We start from the raw sequence: 19,346 nt of genomic DNA, 5'->3' as shown, positions 1-19,346 counted from the left end.
TAACTTTATATATTCCTACAATAAAGATATTAGATAGATTCTGGCCTCTGTGTATGGTTATTGGTGCTCTGCAGCCTGGGTCGTGACAGGTGGTGAATTGACTCTTAGTTTTAATGCACTTTTCGAAGGAGTTACCCAAAACCCAGAACCCAACCTCATTATAGGTTTAGTATCTTGGAGAGCTCCTTTAAAATTGTCCAAAACTCAAAAGTGGATTCAATGACCCACTGTTGTGGGAATCATCAGCCACCAGTAGATGGAGAGGATGGAGAATGGGAATAACAGGAAACCAGATAGCACCAAGTTCAGCAGGGCTGATTTAGATATTTAAAGTTAGAATTATGTTTCCTGTGTGTTCAAAAGTGAAGCTTTAGCTTTTTATTACAACACATATGTCTTGGTTTGCTTGCTTGTTTGTTTTGAGAACAATGCTACGAACTGCACATTTATCCTCTTTTTACGATCTTGGTTGCTCCTTTTTAAAACACTCTGAGGATGCCATAATTTTGACATATGTCCTCTGTGATTCAGCCAGCTCTGTAAATTATTGTTCTTTGAGCCACTCTGCAGAGACTTTAAAGTGCAATGTTGCCTTGCTCAGAACAGTTGACAAACGCTAATAACAACATTATGGGAGGAAATTATATTCTCCCATGAAATAGAAATAAATCATACCTACACTTTGCCATTAAAGTATATTGTCAATGGTGGTGATGATGACTGATTCTTATCAACAGTGGTGTGGTATGTTTTCCAGAAGAGGCTTGGAGAAGGTCAAAGTTCAAACTGAGAAACTGGAGTTCATAAAAATACAAATGGTTGTTGGCTTAATACACAAGAAGAGCCTCTTCTGAGTCTGCTGGATTCTTAAAGAAACATTCTCTCTAGAAATATCTAGGACCTAAAATGTCATTCTATGGTCAGTTTCGATGCCAGAAGACCTAGACATTCCTAGAGAGGTGCTCCCTTTAACGAAGTAACAACTTCTTCCTTTAAGGCAGTGGTTCTCAACCTGTGGGTCCCCTGATGTTTTGGCCTTCAACTCCAAGAAATCCAAAAGCTAGCAAACTTGCTGGGATTTCTGGGAGTTGTAAGCCAAAACACCTGGGGACCCACAGGTTGAGAACCACTGCTTTAAGGTTTTTCACTTTCACTTTCACAAGGATCTTGTGCCACTAACACCAATTTTGGGCACCACAGTTGAAGGGAGATGTTGACAAGCTGGAAAGCGTCCAGAGGAGGGCGACTAAAATGATTAAGGGTCTGGAGAACAAGCCCTATGAGGAGCGGCTTAAAGAGCTGGGCATGTTTAGCCTGCAGAAGAGAAGGCTGAGAGGAGACATGATAGCCATGTACAAATATGTGAAGGGAAGTCATAGGGAAGAGGGAGCAAGCTTGTTTTCTGCTGCCCTGCAGACTAGGACATGGAACAATGGCTTCAAACTACAGGAAAGGAGATTCCACCTGAACATCAGGAAGAACTTCCTCACTGTGAAAGCTGTTCGACAGTGGAACTCTCTCCCCGGGGCTGTGGTGGAGGCTCCTTCCTTGGAGGCTTTTAAGCAGAGGCTGGATGGCCATCTGTCGGGGGTGCTTTGAATGCGATTTCCTGCTTCTTAGCAGGGGGTTGGACTAGATGGCCCATGTGGTCTCTTCCAACTCTACTATTCTATGATTCTATGATTCTATAATAAATGTGGAGGGCTGACTGTAGCTTGTCTACCATGTTCTATCCTATGGAAACCTGGAATTTGTAGTTTGAAGAAATACCTCCCCATAGCTTTATTAGAGAACTCTTGTCCGTTCCAATATGGGATCCTTGGTTTAAAAAAGCTTTGAACTAAAATAAGAAATGACATTGGCAAGGAGCCACCAGCTGTCACTAATAGTATGAGTAGTACAAAGGACAGTATTTCACATTGGTGAGTAAGGAGTGAAAGCATCAATGGGCAGATATTCTAGGAGGATATTTCTCAGCTATGAGCTTCTCACAGTGAGGACTTGACCCAGGAAAGCTATTTTTAAAAGTAATTTGTTCCAAGTACTCAATGTAGTTTAGGCAGTCCCCAAGTTACTTACAAGATAGGCTCTGTAGGTTTGTTCTTAAGTTTAATTTGTTTGTAAGTCAGAACAGGTACATTTTAAAGTGTAATGCCATCCTAAATATAAAATTTTGGCTTAATATGGAAACAAGGAATGTTTTCATAATAGTTAAGACACCTTTTCCCCATGATCTCTTTCAGGAGTGAATTTCCCTTCCTAAGGTAGATTTCTCTCACTTTCTGTTGTCTCACCCCCATTTGTAACCATGAGTCAGGTGTTCTTGGAAGAAAGAGGTTATCTAGATCTGGCACAGTCTGGCTTTAGTTTGAGACATGGAACTGAAACAGCCTTGGTCACCTTAGTGGATGATCTTCGCAGAGAGCTGGACAGAGGGAGTTCTGTTAGTTCTCTTGGACCTCTCAACTGCCTTTGATACCATAGACCACAGTATCCTTCTGAGACACCTCGTGGGAATTGATCTGGGAGATACTGTTCTACAGTGGCTCCAGTCCTTCCTGGAGGGTCTTTCTCAGAAGGTGTTGTTGGGGGACACCTGCTCGACCCCACAGCCTTTGCCTTGTGGGGTCCCACAGGATTCAGTGTTATCCCCCATGTTGTTTAACTTCTACATGAAGCCACTGGGAGAGATCATCTGGAGTTTTGGAGTTCGATGTCATCTGTACGCAAATGAAGTTCAACTCTAACATTCCTTTCCACCTGCTACTAAGGAGGCTGCTCAGGTCCTGAACAGGTGCTTGACCTCTGTGATGGTCTGGATGAGGGCGAACAAATTGAAGTTGAATCCAGAAAAGACAGAGGTTCTCCTGGTCAGTTGCAGGGCCAGATAGGGTTTAGGGTTACATCCTGTGTTGGATGGGGTTATACTCCCCCTGAAGACACAGGTTCGCAGCTTGGGAGTGATCCTAGACTCATTGTTGAGCATGGAACCCCAGGTTTCAGCGGTGGTCAGGGGTTTTTTCCTCACAATTAAAACTTGGGCACCAGTTGCACCCGTACCTTGGGAAGTCAGATTTGAGCAAGGGAAAAACTGATGGTGGTCTACGCTCTTGTTACATCTCGAATAGATTACTGCAAGGCACTCTACATGGGGTTGTCTTTGAAAACTGTTCAAAAGCTACAAGTAGTCCAGTGGGTAGCAGCCAGGTTTCTAACTGGACCGGGTACAGGGAGCACACAACTCCCCTACTACGCCAGCTCCACTGGCTGCAAGTTTGCTACCGAGCATAATTCAAAGCACTGGCTATAGCCTATAAAGCCCTAAACAGTTCTGGCCCAGCTTACCTGTCTGAACATATTTCCTCCTATGAACTATCTCAGAGGTTAAGATCATCCGAGGAAGCCCTGCTCTCAATCCCACCTCACTTGCAGGTGCAACTGGTGGATGAGGGACAGGGCCTTCTCAGTAGTGGTCCCTCAGCTTTGGAACTCCTGCCCCAGGGAAATTAGATCAGCCCCTTCCCTCCTGACCTTCAAGAAGAAATTTAAATCCTGGTTGTGGGACCAAGCATTTGTAAAGAGATTTCCAGTGCATCAGTTGATATGTCAGTGCAATAATGAACAATACAAATGACAACTGGAATGGCTCTGGAGTTCTGGCATATGTTTTTGGACTGTGTGATTTTAAATAATTGTTTTATTTGATATGTTTTAATTATGTGATTTTAAAGTATATGTTGTTTTATGTTGATATGTATTCAAGGCATCGAATTGTGGGTTTGTTGCTCTGCAGTCTGGATGGCAAGACTAGGACTTGGTTAGTATTATAAAATTTATTCATCTAAGAGTAAGGAACAGAATTATAAACTGAGAATGCTATTATGATGAACTGTGAAAAGAATTGCTCCAAATCTGAATGAAAACAATATTCCCAAAAATAAATAAATCAGATTTCTTTCTAGTAGATACTTCAGGTCCTTATCACCTTATTAATTCCCACAAATGTCAATATTTATCTGGAACATATAATCAAACTAAATCACAAAGTAATTGCAGCTTTCCCTGGACTGTCAGTATTTACAAACCAATTTTTGTTTTTTGTTTTTTGTTTTTTTCATTATACTGGTACAATATGCTCAGAATAAAAAGACTTTTAAAGATGTTCCTCAGAGCGAAGCTAATTTTAGAAATGGCTATTGACCCAACACAGTCTTCTTGCCACTATGTCCTGCCATTGATAACTACATCTCAGGTGTTGATGAAGCATACAGTATGACTCCAATCTAATCTTCTGAAAAGAAATTAGAAATTAATGAAGGGTGTGGGATGAAATATGAATTGTGTTTCCAAATGAAATGACTCTGGGTGGTCAACACTGGTTCTTGCATGCTGCCTTTCCAAACATATAGCATTTTAATCAGTTCTGGTCAAGAATTAATTGACATTGCCAAGGCTCAATGGCAATAGAACAGAATCACTTGTAAGCTTTGGTGATGGGGCAGAGGGATTATCAAGTATTCAAATACTGATCAAAAGCCATCAAGAAGGGAGCAAATTTAAGCCTAAGGAAAGGTGTCCAATGGCTGTGTGGGGCTGTTAATGAGATTATCTACTACCTCCAGGAGCAGTGCATGACATATTGGTCTTTTCAGAGGAGGAGGTCAAGGTAAATTCCCTGTGAAAATAGACACAACACTATGTCTGACAAACCTTTAAAGGAGAGTAAAGGGAGATTCAGATCACAACCCTGAATGGCTCAGCATAGCATTATAGTACCACATGTGGAAATAATCCACACTGGGCCATATACCATCTCTGGTGAAACCCCTGATGATCCCCTTTTGCTGGGAGTTGACCATAGAATTGTGCTGAAGGAACTGGAGATTCCTACAGAGGTGTTCCTTCTGAATTTTAATAGTATTTTTATATTCATGTCTTTTCTACTTTTGTGTTTGTCCTGTGCCACTAATCACAATGAAAGTGGAAGCCCTACTGTACAAAATAGACATTGATCTATGCAAGTCCATCTGTGTTACATCCCGTGAATCTGCAGTGGGCAACACTGTCATGACCTTGAGCTTACCTGCTTGAAAATAATCAATTAGGCCCCCATCTTCCAAGTCAAAAGTGTGTGAGGGGGCTGTCCATGTCCAATGCTTGTGAATCATTTGCTTCATTAGGGTCTCCGTGTGCAACCTTTCAGAAAGCACAAACACCTGTGAAATAGTGCTAGCGTGCTGTCCCAAGAGGATTCTAGCAAAGTTTGCACCAAACTAATATAACTGATGAAATAAGGCAGAGAAGGATGTAAACAACACATCAAAGACAGCTATTAAAATAAACCTTTACAGAACTGTAAAGTTCTGGCAAAATAGAAATAACTTATCTGCTTACTATTGAACAGAGGTTACTGGTGATTCTGTTCTCAATGTGGTTTCAGCACCTGGACAGCTCTCAGATTAATTGTAAGAAACCTGGTGTTAAATTCTGAAGAGATGCCATCAAAACTGGAAGGGAATTTCTTGTCTAAAAATGTCAGTGCCACAAGTCATATTTGGTGCTGAAAAAACAGCCATGTAAATGACTGCAAAACTTTCCAAAAGAGATCATTCCAAAAAGATCCTTGCTTTGGATGCTACCAATTCTGAAGAGATGCCATCAAAACTGGAAGAGAATTGCTTGTCTAAAAATGTCAGTGCCACAAGTCATATTTGGTGCTGAAAAAAACAGCTATGTAAATGATTTTTTAAGACAGATCATTCCAAAAAGATTCTCGCTTTGGATACTACCTCAATGGCTGGGCAGATGCTTCAATATAAGATGATCTTTTAAAAATAATACATTGGTCCCACACTGACATTCAACTGTTGCTAAATACTGCCTCTGGTGCAGTGCTTTTTTCCATTGTGGTAGAGTGGTTAGTGTTGAGTTACTAATCCGAAGAATGGTGGAAACCCACTGAGTGACCTTAGACAAATCACATTCTCTCAATCTCAGGGGGAAAGAACATTTACAAAGACTCCCCCACGATAGTTTTGTTGTAGCTTTGCCATAAGTCAGAAATTATTTGAGAGCATACCATAACAACAGCAACAAAAACAACTTGGAATGCTGTGTCAAGTTAGCAGCTTTGGGTCTCAATCAAGAGAAAGGTGGGGTATAATGGTGATGATGTTCTCGGCACAGCAATTATGAAAGGACGTTGAAACATATCCAAAGAAAAGTTATCAAAATGGTGAAAGGTCTGGAAACGTGTGAGGAGTGGCTTAGAGAGCCAGGCGTGAACAAGGTTGGGGGGACATGATAACTAGGTTTGAATGTATGAAAGAACATTGAAGAGGGAGCAAGGTTGTTTTCTGCTGCTCCAGAGTAGGACAAAGAGCAACAAATTCAAATTACAGGAAGAGAGATTCCACTTAAACACTAGGAAAAACTTCCTGATGGAAAGAGTTGTTCAACAGTGAAATATGCTGCCTTCGAGTTTAGTGATGTCCATCTGTTGGGAGTGCTTTGATTTTGTATTCCTGCAGAATACAGGGTTTGGCTGGATGGTACTTGTAGTACTTGTAGTCTCTTCCAACTCTATCTTTCTATGATCTATCTATAACAACAACAACAATGTATTTGTTCAGGTTTGCTTGAAGTAACTTAATAGGTAGTGCTCAGAACATGAAATGTAACCTACCTGTTGCTTAGTTATGGAAAAACTGCCTCTTTTCATGGTGTGATTTTCCCTAAAATTGCTTAATGGGAAACTCATCTTACATATCCTATAATGTATCCATTATTGCTAATTCCATGTAGCATTATTCTTTGTAGCTGACACATTCTTTTTTATTGGTAATTAGCTTGCTACTGAGAATGTAGTGTCTTTTGATTTTTGTTTAAAAAAATCTTCATCAAAAGAATAAATAATCTGACGTTGTAAGCCTGTGTTGTTTGTAACACATAATTGCCTTAGCCTGTGTATATCAAGGGCGAGGGGAGGGAAGTGAGGCTTTTCAGAAAAGAGTTTCACTGACACATGAAAGAAGCTAAAATTACTGTACCTGAATGAAAAGGAAAAGGGCACTGTAATAAAGGAGACGATTCATTATGTTTTAATGGTAGTGGTTTGAATCAACAAAAAGTGACTGGAAAGACCTTTCTGGCCTCTCTTCGGTGCCATTGAAATCCACAGCCCACTTAAGAAAGCATACTGACTTTAGGAATTACTCCTGAACAAACCATTCGCTTCAAAGCCAAGGTGATTCATGTTTTATTTTGTGTTCTCCTTGAATAATAAATAAATAAATAAATAAATAAATAAAATTGATGTGATAAAGATCACATACAGAACAAGGGATGGAAGAGAAATATGCTTGTTCTAAACTTCCTGAATTGTGCAAAGATGTAAATCGACATTTGTTTTATTCCCTCACGTGTAAACAAAAAGATCTAAGACTTCTCTATTTATCTCAATAATAACAGGATTTTGTGCCTTTTTTGCTAAGAATGTTTATATTTAAAATATTTTCTATGTATGCAAAAGTTACAATAATATATACCTTATTTATATTCCGCTCTATCTCCCCAAGGGAACTCATAGCAGATTACAGGTACATATATATGGCAAACATTCAATGCCATTATACAATTGGCAGAGACAGACAATACATAAACAGAGGCAGACTTCCCTTTTTCATTTCTGCCATCTGGAGGCAGTGCTCGACTTGGCCATGGGGAGGTGCTGCTCTTCCATTCTTTCATGCCGAGAAGCCTGTTCATCAAATTGCCAGCATGTTTTCAGGAATGCCTTATCTCCCCACTAGAGTGGTACCTACTTATCTACTTACATTGCTGTTTTCAAACTGCTAGGTAGACAGAAGCTAGGCTAATGGCATGAGCTTACCCTGCCCACAGCTTGAAGTGTCAACTTTCCGGTTAGCAAGATCTTTTGTAGCTGGTGGTTAACCCACTGTGCTAGCTCTTCATGCTCTTACACAAAATTAATAATTTATTTAGTCATACATTTATTTCAGTAGAATTACTAGGGGGTGCAGGGGAAGGCAGACCACATTGGGTGTCACCATCAGGAGGGAACACCAAAATTACTGTCTATGAACATTTTAATGCAATATTTCATCAGAAATTTAATTTAAACTAATGTAATCAGATATTCTGTAACAACAAGCTGTAAGTCCAATGTATAATATGTTGCTATTGACTACTGCAAAATTGATTTCAACTTAATGGTTCTCTCATGAATGAGAGACCCTGTTATTAAAAATCCTTCTCAGATCTTGCAGATTCAGGACAACTGTGGCTTCTTTTATGGAATCTATACATCTACAGTGAGTTCTCCCTCTTTTCCTACTGCCTATCGGATTGGATGGAATGCCCTTGTGTTTTGTTGCTTACTGCCTTCAAGTTGACTTTGACTTGTAGTGACCCCATGAATGAGAGACCTTCAAGCCACTTTATCCTCAATATTCCTGCTCAGGTCTTGCAGACCTAATGCTGTTACTTCTTCGATTGTCTCTATCCATCTGGAATGTGGTCTTCCTCTTTTCCTACTACCTTCTACCTTAACAAGTATGATTGTCTTTTCTAATGAGTCCTGTCTAGAGATGCGCGCGAAATTTGTCTCATACGTTTCATTTGTGTTTCTATTTTGTATCGTCCATTCGGATGGCACAAAACAGAAAGACCCCCAATGAAACAAAAACTGCCTCAAAATGAAAGGCAGGCAGGATGAGTATCAGCTCCAAGCCTGCCTTTTGGATCGCTCAGCTGTAGGCCCTGCAGGGCCCAGGTGTGTAAGCCCAAAGCCTGCACCCATCCCCCCCCCCCCCCGAAAAAAAGACAGAAAGAAAACAAAAACAAAACTAATGGCTGACCTTCCAATTTTGGGAGTTCTGACAAAAACATATCAGGGCCTTGACGAAAGCCGGGACACGAAACAGAACAAGGTAAGTCCCGAAAGCCCATCTCTAGTCCTATCTTCTCATAAGGAGTCTCTGGTGGTGCAATGGGTTAAACTTTTGTGCCGGCAGACTGTTGACTGGAAGGTTAGGTTGCTGACCTGAAGATTGTCAGTTCGAATCCAACCCAGGGAAAGCATGGTGAGCTCCCTCTGTCAGCTCCAGCTCCATGCGGGGACATGAAAGAAGCCTCCCACAAGGATGGTAAAACATCAAAACATCTGGGCATCCCCTGGGCAACATCCTTGCAGACAGCCAATTCTCTCACACCAAATGCAACTTCAAGTTTTTCAAGTCACAAAAAAAAAATAACATAGCCAAAATACAACAGGTATTGTTCAGGCTAATTTACTTTTTGAACTTGCATTAATTCTACAGTGTAGAAGCACCCTTTGCCAAACTCTGGTTCTATTCAGCATATAGGTTCCGCTAAGTATATTTTTAGCCAAGGTGTGAATTAGAACTCTTTACAGAAAAAAATGTGGGCCAAATATCATTGCCCTCTATCCCTACCATAGCTTCTTTAGGATGTTAAAAGTAAATTCCTGCAGAAACATGAAACTGAGCTTGGATACAGACAGGGAATGCTGTGGATGTAGCGTACCTGGATTTCAGTAAGGCCTTCGACAAAGTCCCCTACGACCTTCTGGCAAACAAACTAGTTAAATGTGGACTAGACAAAACTACGGTTAGGTGGATCTGTAATTGGCTAAGCGAACGAACCCAAAGGGTGCTCACCAATGCGTCGTCTTCATCATGGAAAGAAGTGACAAGTGGAGTGCCGCAGGGCTCCGTCCTGGGCCCGGTTCTGTTCAACATCTTTATTAACGACTTAGACGAAGGGTTAGAAGGCACGATCATCAAGTTTGCAGACAACACCAAACTGGGAGGGATAGCTAACACTCCAGAAGACAGGAGCAGAATTCAAAACGATCTTGACAGACTAGAGAGATGGGCCAAAACTAACAAAATGAAGTTCAACAGGGACAAATGCAAGATACTTCACTTCGGCAGAAAAAATGGAAATCAAAGATACAGAATGGGGGACGCCTGGCTTGACAGCAGTGTGTGCGAAAAAGACCTTGGAGTCCTCGTGGACAACAAGTTAAACATGAGCCTACAATGTGATGCGGCAGCTAAAAAAGCCAATGGGATTCTGGCCTGCATCAATAGGGGAATAGCGTCTAGATCCAGGGAAGTCATGCTCCCCCTCTATTCTGCCTTGGTCAGACCACACCTGGAATACTGTGTCCAATTTTGGGCACCGCAGATGAAGGGAGATGTTGACAAGCTGGAAAGCATCCAGAGGAGGACGACTAAAATGATTAAGGGTCTGGAGAACAAGCCCTATGAGGAGCGGCTTAAAGAACTAGGCATGTTTAGCCTGCAGAAGAGAAGGCTGAGAGGAGACATGATAGCCATGTACAAATATGTGAGGGGAAGTCACAGGGAGGAGGGAGCAAGCTTATTTTCTGCTGCCCTGCAGACTAGGACACGGAACAATGGCTTCAAACTACAGGAAAGGAGATTCCACCTGAACATCAGGAAGAACTTCCTCACTGTGAGGGCTGTTCGGCAGTGGAACTCTCTCCCCCAGACTGTGGTGGAGGCTCCTTCTTTGGAAGCTTTTAAGCAGAGGCTGGATGGCCATCTGTCGGGGGTGCTTTGAATGCGATTTCCTGCTTCTTAGCGGGGGGTTGGACTGGATGGCCCATGAGGTCTCTTCCAACTCTACTATTCTATGATTCTATGATTCTATGAAGCTGTTTCAATTCAGGCATGAGGTTTTCCTGTTTCCTAATATTTCCCAGAAAAATCTACACAGCAGTTTTAGGGTAGGCAATGAACACCCCCTTCCCTGAAGAACAGATGCCTTAATTGCATGTCATAATGGGTTGTTTTGGTAGCTCTTATCTTTCCCTGTGGCCCCACTCAGCACAAAACATTTCCCTTCCACTGCTCCGAGGCCATGGAGGGTTGGCATAACTAGCTCGCTCATTGGTATGCAAACAGCGGCCTTCCTAGTAAACTGGAAGCTTCAAAGCAAAGTGAGATATTTGCTGTGCTTCTTTGCGTGCCAACCGGAAAAAAGCAGACATTCTCCAATCTCACACTCTTTGAATGGGGTTTTGTTGTGACTGTGCTTGGAGAATAAACAGGAGGGGCCGAATATTTGAGCCCAGCAATGGGGGGCAACAGGAAAAAATGGGGTGGAAATGCAGAAAGGACATGGTATCATTTTAAAGGGTTGTTCCATGTCCCACATGTTAAGGTTTTTCATATTCCAAATATGCATTCTCTGATAAAAAGTCAGATTGGTTACTGCATATACTTGAGCAGAAGTCACCTTCATGTATAATTTGGGGGCAGATTTTGGGGCCAAAATGATGAATATTGATATGACCCATAGTCAAGTTGAAGCTCATTCCACATGAAGAGATGAAGAGCTAGTGCTGCCCCAAGGAACCAGAAGTCTTGCTACTACACATCGGCAAGGCTGTGCATTTTAAAGCATCTACTTATCTAGATGCACCTGATTACCCATTATAGTCAGCCTAGGTGACTTACGTACATTCATGACGCATTTTCTGAATTAGAACGATATCATCTCTATCATTAAAATACCGGCAGTTAACATTAATCAGTCAAGAATATGGTAACATTTTAATTAAGCATAATTGTTTACATAACAGTTAAGGCGTGTGTTATGTTCTTTTAAAATGAGGATATTAAAAGGAATGTCTCTATAGCTAAACTGAGTCACTGAGAGGATTTATTTGAAACTATACTGAACACTGCTTGAAGCGATTACCTCTTTCATCACAAACAAAATCGCTCCTCTTCTTCATTCACCATTTTTATAAGAGCAATCAAAATCCAATTTATTTACACATGGCTTACTTTCTTATTGCAATTGGACCCACCTTGTGGGACGCCTCAACAAGGTTTGGCTGAAATCCTGTATTGGGGTTACATTGTATAAAGCCTTCCACATGTGGAAATCTATCAATCGTTTTATCTCTCCATCCAGGAACAATGCAGGGAAATATAACAAGTACAGCTGATAGAAATGGTAGGAATTTTGCATTAGCTACCTAGTTAACTATACCTATTGAGATTTATTCATCCATAGTTGCATCTATCAAGTAGGAAATAAGGTACCACTTATAAAAGTGGGGAGGCAAGTTTAACTAATTTACGACTTGGAATGAGGAAGTGCTGTCAGAGTGGATGATGAAGCAGCTGCTCCCCCCTGTGGCCAGAATCGAACATCCCCTCAGGAGAAGGATAAATTGCCTCTGCGTCTGTCTGTCTCTGTCTCTGTCTGATGTGTTTATGGGCATTGAATGTTTGCCCTATGTGTGCATAATGTGATCCGCCCTGAGTCCCCTTCGGGATGAGAAGGGCGGAATATAAATACTGCACATAAATAAATAAATAAATAAATAAATAAATAAATAAAATAACTGTTTGATGAGAGCCAGCAGAACTTGAACTTGTATGAGAGCCAGATTGGTATAGCGGTTTGAGCTTTGGATCAGAACTCTGGAGAACAGGATGAGAATCCCTGCTTGGCAATGGAAACCATAATGGAATCCATAATTTCAGTCCTGAATCCTACCTTGGACTTATATGTGAAATCAACTTATACACAAGGAAATATGGTAGCTTTTCTTGATCCTGTCTCCCTCCTAGTTCTTGTTTGCTCCTTCCAAAACCCAACTCCCCATTTGCATCACACATTCTGCCTTTCAATCACCTACAGTGGATGGTTTATATAATGTTATATCCAGATCCACAAAGCCAAGTTTTGATGTAGAATTCTAATATATTTCATTTGAGACTCAACACTACCCTCTATAGTCAGTTGAAGCCAGGGCCGGCCGGAGATATTTTTTTATGTAAAGCGGGGGTGCTGAAAAGCGCCCCCGCCACCGGCGCCCTGGCCCCGCCCAGCGTGCTCTGGCCCCGCCTCCCACGCTGCGTGGGAGGCGGGGCCAGGGCACGGGGGGCGGGGCCAACTCTGGCCCCGCCCCCTCACTATTCGCCCTGGCCCCTGGCGAATAGTGAGGGGGCGGGGCCAGAGTTGGCCCCGCCCCCCGTGCCCTGGCCCCGCCTCCCACGCAGCGTGGGAGGCGGGGCCAGGGCACGCTGGGCGGGGGGGGGGCCAGAGTTGGCCCCGCCTCCCACGCTACCCCCCGCTCGCCCGTCTGGCCTTTTGTAGCAGGCCAGACTCAGCGGAGGTTTCTCCAGGCCGCGATTGCGGCCTGGAGGAACCTCCGCTGAGTCTGGCCTGCTACAAAAGGCCAGACGGGCGAGCGGGGGTAACGTGGGAGGCGGGGCCAGCTCTGACGCCGCTTCCCCCCCCCCCCCCGCCCAGCGTGCCTTGGCCCTGCCTCCCACGCAACGTGGGAGGCGGGGCCAGGGCACGCTGGGCGGGGGGGCGGCGTCAGAGCTGGCCCCGCCTCCCACGTTACCCCCGCTCGCCCGTCTGGCCTTGTGTAGCAGGCCAGACTCAGCGGAGGTTCCTCCAGGCCGCAATCGCGGCCTGGAGAAACCTCCGCTGAGTCTGGCCTGCTACAAAAGGCCAGACGGGCGAGCGGGAGTAGCGTGGGAGGCGGGGCCAGCTCTGACGCCGCTCCCCCCCCTCCCGCCCAGCGTGCCTTGGCCCCGCCTCCCACGCTGCGTGGGAGGCAGGGCCAAGGCACGCTGGGCGGGGGGGGGGGAGCGGCGTCAGAGCTGGCCCCGCCTCCCACGCTACTCCCGCTCACCCGTCTGGCCTTTTCTAGCAGGCCAGACGGGCCAGGGCGCACTGGGCGGGAGGCGGGGCACCGTCAGGGCGGTGCCCCGCCTCCCGCCCAGCCTGACGGCGCCCCCCCGGGCCTGCGCCCGAGGCGGCGGCGTCAGCTGCCGCATGAGTGGGGCCGGCCCTGGTTGAAGCTTTTGATGTAGAAAACATAATTTCCTTGCTCACTCCTGACTTTTTGCATGTTTGATGTTGTCATCAACCTCCCAATAAGTTTTGGGAATTAATTTTGAGCTTTATAATCAGTTCCGTATCTCCGTGCCATGGCAGCTTATTTCTCTTGATTAAAAAACCATGAGGGTGGGAGGTGTTACCAGGTTGTTTCATTGTTTTCAGCCAGCAACTCCTGCAAAGTCACATTCTATATCAGTATTTTGTCAGTGACCCATGCACTAATGAATGTTTGGAAATCTCATTTATTTCTTGAGAAAGCTGTCAACAGTATAACCTACAGTACAAAAAAATGAGAACCCTTTCAGATAAAGGGTGAGAAACAAATCTCTACTCAATTTCCATTACAAATAGTGACTAGCTTGTTTTCTAATGGGTTTCCTTAAAAAAAAAAGCTTCCAATTTCATATGTTATAAATGAAGTGTTATTTCCATATCTTATGAAAGGGGTAATCTTGAAATGGTTTGATTTGCAGAAATATTATAATCATAGCCTAAGTCATGATTCACAAATGTCAGTGGAATTGCCTGAAAGAAAGTGAACCTCCCAAGACTGTGATATTAGGGGGTGTTTTCAAGCTGGTGTGTTGCCAGGGCAGTTATACCAATAGAAGGAAGCAACCTGAGGGCATTGCCCTCTGAGAAGAATTCTGCACTGCCATAACATTTTTCCAAAGCTTCTGTCATTGCAGTAATGCAAAGCTTCAGTTGAAAAATTTAAAGAGCTGAATACACATGCCCAGTGTGGAATGCATCTCACCAAGTTAAAACAGTAGATGTGGCTCTTAATGAGACATGCCGCATTATCACAGGATGAATATGCCCTACAGTGCTGGAAAAATTATATTGTTTAGCCGATATTGCACCATCTGACATTCATCAGGAAGTAACAGCCTGTAATGAAAGGACCAAGGCATTGACATCTCCACCCTTCCTCTGTTCAGATATCAGCCAGCAGACCAATGACTTAAATCAAGAAACAGCTTCCTAAGATCTACAGCAGTGATTCTCAACCTTTGGGACCCCAGGTGTTTTGGCCTACAATTCCCAGAAATCCCAGCCAGTTTACCAGCTGTTAGGATTTCTGGGAGTTGAAGGCCAAAACATCTGGGGACCCACAGGCTATGAATCACTGATCTACAGAGATACTCGCAGGAACACCTCTGCAAATGGGAGTCCAAAAGTGGCAGGTTAAAACCCAGAACCTCAATCAGTGGCTGAGACTGAATGAGAAACTGGGCACACAGAAGACTGGGAGACTTGGAAGGCTCTGAACAGACTCTGCTCTGGCACCGCGAGATGCAGAGCCAACCTTAAGGAATGGGGCTACAAAGCGGAGCCCAGAACATTCAGGTATGGAGAAGAGCAAACCACAGATCACTTACTACAATGCAGTCTGAGCCTTGCCACATGCACAATGGAGGACCTTCTCACAGCGACACCAGAGGTACTCCAACTGGTCAGCTATTGGTCAAAGGAAATTTATTATAATGCCAGGCATTTATTTATTTATTTATTTATTATTGCAACATTTGTATCCTGCCCTTCTCACCCAAAAGGGGACTCAGGGCGGCTTACAATAAAACACATGTATATAAAAATATAAAATACAATACAATCAATTAAAATACAGTTAACTAATTAATTACAGCAACATTCATAAAATACAATACTAAATAGCAGATAGTTTTTAATTTTGTTTGCAGTTTTTCTATACATTATAACTGTGTTCTCAATTCACTTCTGACATGATAAATAAAATTTAAAAAGTATAGTTGAAGCATTGAAGTAATGACAGGCAAAGTGACCCAAAAATGTGAAAATGTCACGTAGAATAGCTCTATGTATGGACATTTTCCATTTGTCTCACTCTGCTATGGTAGAAATGTAGGGTCTAAAGGAAAATTTCATAGGGGGAGACAGAATTTTATTGGGAGGTCAATACCTCAATTCTGCCTTCCCAAGTTCCTTTGATTGGAGGGTGCTTAATTATTCTTTCTTGTTCTGAATTTTTAACACTTTTATTGTATTTCTCCAAGTACATAATTTTATGCTTATTTTAGGGTGCGAGGATAATTTTCTTTTTGACTTAGCTGCCATGAATTAACGCTAAGGAACTCTGAGCTTGGAAAAGTATATTTTTGCTTACTGCTCTCCAGATCCCCTATATAGCATGCTGGCAGAGGCGGTCCAACCATAAGGCGAACTAGGCACTTGCCTGTGGCGCCATCGTCCTGGGGGCACCTTCGTCCCAGGAGGATGGCGTCACCCCCAACCTCCTTCTCCTTCGGGCCATCTGGCAGCCGCGCTGGGCCTTCTGGCGGCCGCGCCTGTCCTGGGCCTCCCGCCTTCATGCCGTGCGGGCCCACCTTTGGGGCCTTCAGAGATTGTGAGGTCTGTGGGAACTTGGAAGCTAGGTAAGTGGGGTTTATATATCTGTAGAAGGTCCAGGGTGGAGAAAGAACTCTTCTTTGAAGCAAGTGTGAATGTTGTAATTAATCACCTTGATTAGCATTTAATGGCCCTGTGGCTTCAAGACCTGGCTTCTTCTTGCCTGGGAGAATCTTTTTTGGGAGGTGTTAGCTGTCCCTGATTGTTTACTGTCTGGATTTTTCCTGTTTTCAGAGTGTTGTTCTTTATTTATTGTCCTGATTTTAGAGTTTTTCCTGGGGGCTATCTGGGTTATCTAAGTCCACACTGCCCTATATCCCTGTTCAATGTTTGGTGCTAAATTCGCAAATATAGTAATTCCTACATAACATTACCATGTATTAAACTTCTTTTTCTGTTGATTTGTTGTAAAACATGATGTTTTGGTGTTTAATTTGTAAAATCTTAATGTAATTTGATGTTTAATAGGCTTTTCCTTAAACCCTCCTTATTATTCAACATTTTCGCTTATCCAACGCTTTTATTTTTCAGTGATTGGTTTGGGGGGGGGGGCAAAATTCTGTTCGCCTACACTTGAAAATTATCTAGGGCCGGCTCTGCATGCTGGTTATGAGATTACTTGTTGCAATCCAAAAAAGACCATGTTTTTCATGTTTTCAGGTTTGAGCATTAGATTATGACTGTGGAGAGGGACTAGGGTTTGATTTCCTTCTCTGCCATGAAAACCCACTGGGTGACTTTTGCCCAAAAAACACTGTGATAGCTTTGCCTAAGTGTGGCATGAGTTGAAAATGTCTGAAAGCACACAGCAACAGCAACCATGCAGAAGCTCCATATCCAAAAGAGCAAAATAATATGTGTTCTGATTTCTAGACTAGTGCATGGATTCAGTTTTCCTTCAGCTTCTTCAGATGTCCACAACAGCAAGAGCTCTGCCACCATGTTTTTTTCGACAGAGCCAGACCACTTGGCTGCCAGTTGTGGCTCCTTCTGCTCTATTCAGGAGTAAACAGTGCATGGAGAGGCTGCCGCATGCTTACATGGGGTTTCCCTGTGAGTCCAGCCTTCAGAATAGAAGAAAGCTGTGATGTGTCTTATGCAAGTTGTATGTATTTAATGGGGTGAGTGCCTCCATTTCTCAGTTGCGTCCTGGCTCTAGAGAGAGGTGCTTCAGTCTGATTGCCTTGCCGCTCACTCTCACCTTTAGCTTTTGGATTGGCTTAGCTTCTAGCATTGAATCTTTTTGATTTTCCTTTATTTTCTTGATTATTTATTTAGTGGGACTGGGAAATGGAAAGTGTGGGGTGGGTGAGTGTGCGGCATTTGGGGACTTGTGGGTGGATATGCTTTTCTTTTGGGGTGGCTCTGAGCTTTGAGTCACCCTTTAGCCTCTACTAAAGCCTTTAGCTTCTTCTCTTATCCCTCCTCCCTCCTCTCTTTCATCAAAGTAATACTTTTAAAAGAGTATTTTTATGAATAATTATAGGAATTCCAGCAATCAGCAAGGCCTCATTCTCAGAAAAACCACCTATTTACCTACCTACCTCAACTTACCACCAATACTTAATAATTTCTGGATCGTACAAGAGTGTTATTCTAATAAGGGGACATGCTGCTTGCTTGCTTGCTTGCTTGTTGATGGTGGGCTGCTGTATGTTGTGAGAAGAAGAAATGCAAATTTCAAAAGTTTTTGAAGAATTTGCTGTTGTTTTCTTATTAGTAAAGAAAGTGTAATAGTGGGTGGTCTGTGCGATGTGGAAGTCCATCTTTGACATTTGACAGGAAGGAATGGTGCCCTGCTGCTGCTCCTGGAGAAGTTATAGGATGGGGCCAGTGGGCAATATAAGTCATAGGGCAGGGCCAGTGGGGGATACCTTTATGGGAATTTTTTAAAGATTTTATTTCTAGAAAGAAAGAAATCCTAAAAATCAGGGGATGACCCAAACATTATGAAACTTGGTGGGTCAGCAGTGGTAGATGTGTCCTCCAAGTGCAACCATTTTATCCTGATAGCCCTGAAAATGACGGGAAATGGGCCAGATCTAGTTGCATTTTCCGGCCCATTGGTGGCCCAAAAATGCCCATTCGAGCACCCACCCATTTTCGAGAGGCACACAAAAACAAAAACACGCCCTGCCCCAGAATCCAGATAGCAGAAACAGCTTGGGGTTCAGCCAAAATGTACAATCCTATTGATTTCTACTACATGTGCAGTACCTGAAGCAATGGCCGCTGTTAGTTTCCATGTCAGGAGTGCAATAAATCAATTACAAATTTAAGTATGAGCTTTGAAGGATGCAGAACCCTATCCCCAAAGTTGAAAGGATTCATCATCCCATTGACATTGAAGGTGTCAGGACCCAGGCTGCAGAGCACCAATAACCATGCGCAGAGACCAGAATCTATCTAATATCTTTATTAAAGGAATATATAAAGTCAATAAAAACAAGTGAAGAATATAGTTCAGAAGTAGACCTCTCAGGAAAGGTCAAATATAGTCCAGGAAAACAATGTCCAATATGGGATATTAGAGTCCAAAGTTATAATCCAATAACCGAAACACACACTTTGCCAAGCAAAGTGTGGGGAAATGACAAGGTCCTTTAGTCCAATGGAGCTTGACAACAAGGCTGGAAAACAAACTAGATTCTTGGCATACAAGACTTGATACGAGGCAACAAGAAGCAAGAAGCAAGAACAAGGTCCGTGGCGAGGTCCGGGGAAAAAGGCAGGCTTGGAACTTGGTCCTGGAACAAGGAACTGGAGTTGCGTAGTCCACACACGATCTCACTCCTGAAGCTGACAAATTGACTCCGCAAGGATCTCCTTGCGGTAAAACACCTATATAGGATCTTGTTTTCCCGCCAAGGAACACTTTCCCTGGGGAACAAGAAGTGAAACCCAAACTGTGTCCAGATGCATGACTCCTTACGATTTCCCAAGGGAAACAGGCTTAATCAGCTAATTGTCTGGCAGCGATTCTGAGAGAGCGGCGATTAGCCTCCCTCGCCCCT

At 43.2% G+C, this 19,346-nt stretch overlaps 1 protein-coding gene and 1 long non-coding RNA gene across 6 annotated transcripts in view; both read left to right on the top strand.

Moving 5' to 3' along the window:
* The window catches only part of LOC134297977 (uncharacterized), a 56,881-nt gene extending 44,455 nt beyond the window's left edge, over window positions 1-12,426 (top strand). The window contains exon 2 of the long non-coding RNA XR_010004931.1: window positions 90-12,426. This is a non-coding gene — a long non-coding RNA (uncharacterized LOC134297977). The remainder of the gene's footprint in view (window positions 1-89) is intronic.
* grm5 (glutamate metabotropic receptor 5) overlaps window positions 1-19,346 on the top strand; it is a 1,174,932-nt gene that overhangs the window by 182,876 nt on the left and 972,710 nt on the right. The gene's annotated exons all lie outside the window — the stretch shown is intronic.

The sequence above is a fragment of the Anolis carolinensis genome, chromosome 3 (genome assembly GCF_035594765.1).
Source record: "Anolis carolinensis isolate JA03-04 chromosome 3, rAnoCar3.1.pri, whole genome shotgun sequence".
NCBI classification, from domain to species: domain Eukaryota; kingdom Metazoa; phylum Chordata; class Lepidosauria; order Squamata; family Dactyloidae; genus Anolis; species Anolis carolinensis.
This window is presented reverse-complemented; position numbering and strand designations above follow the sequence as displayed.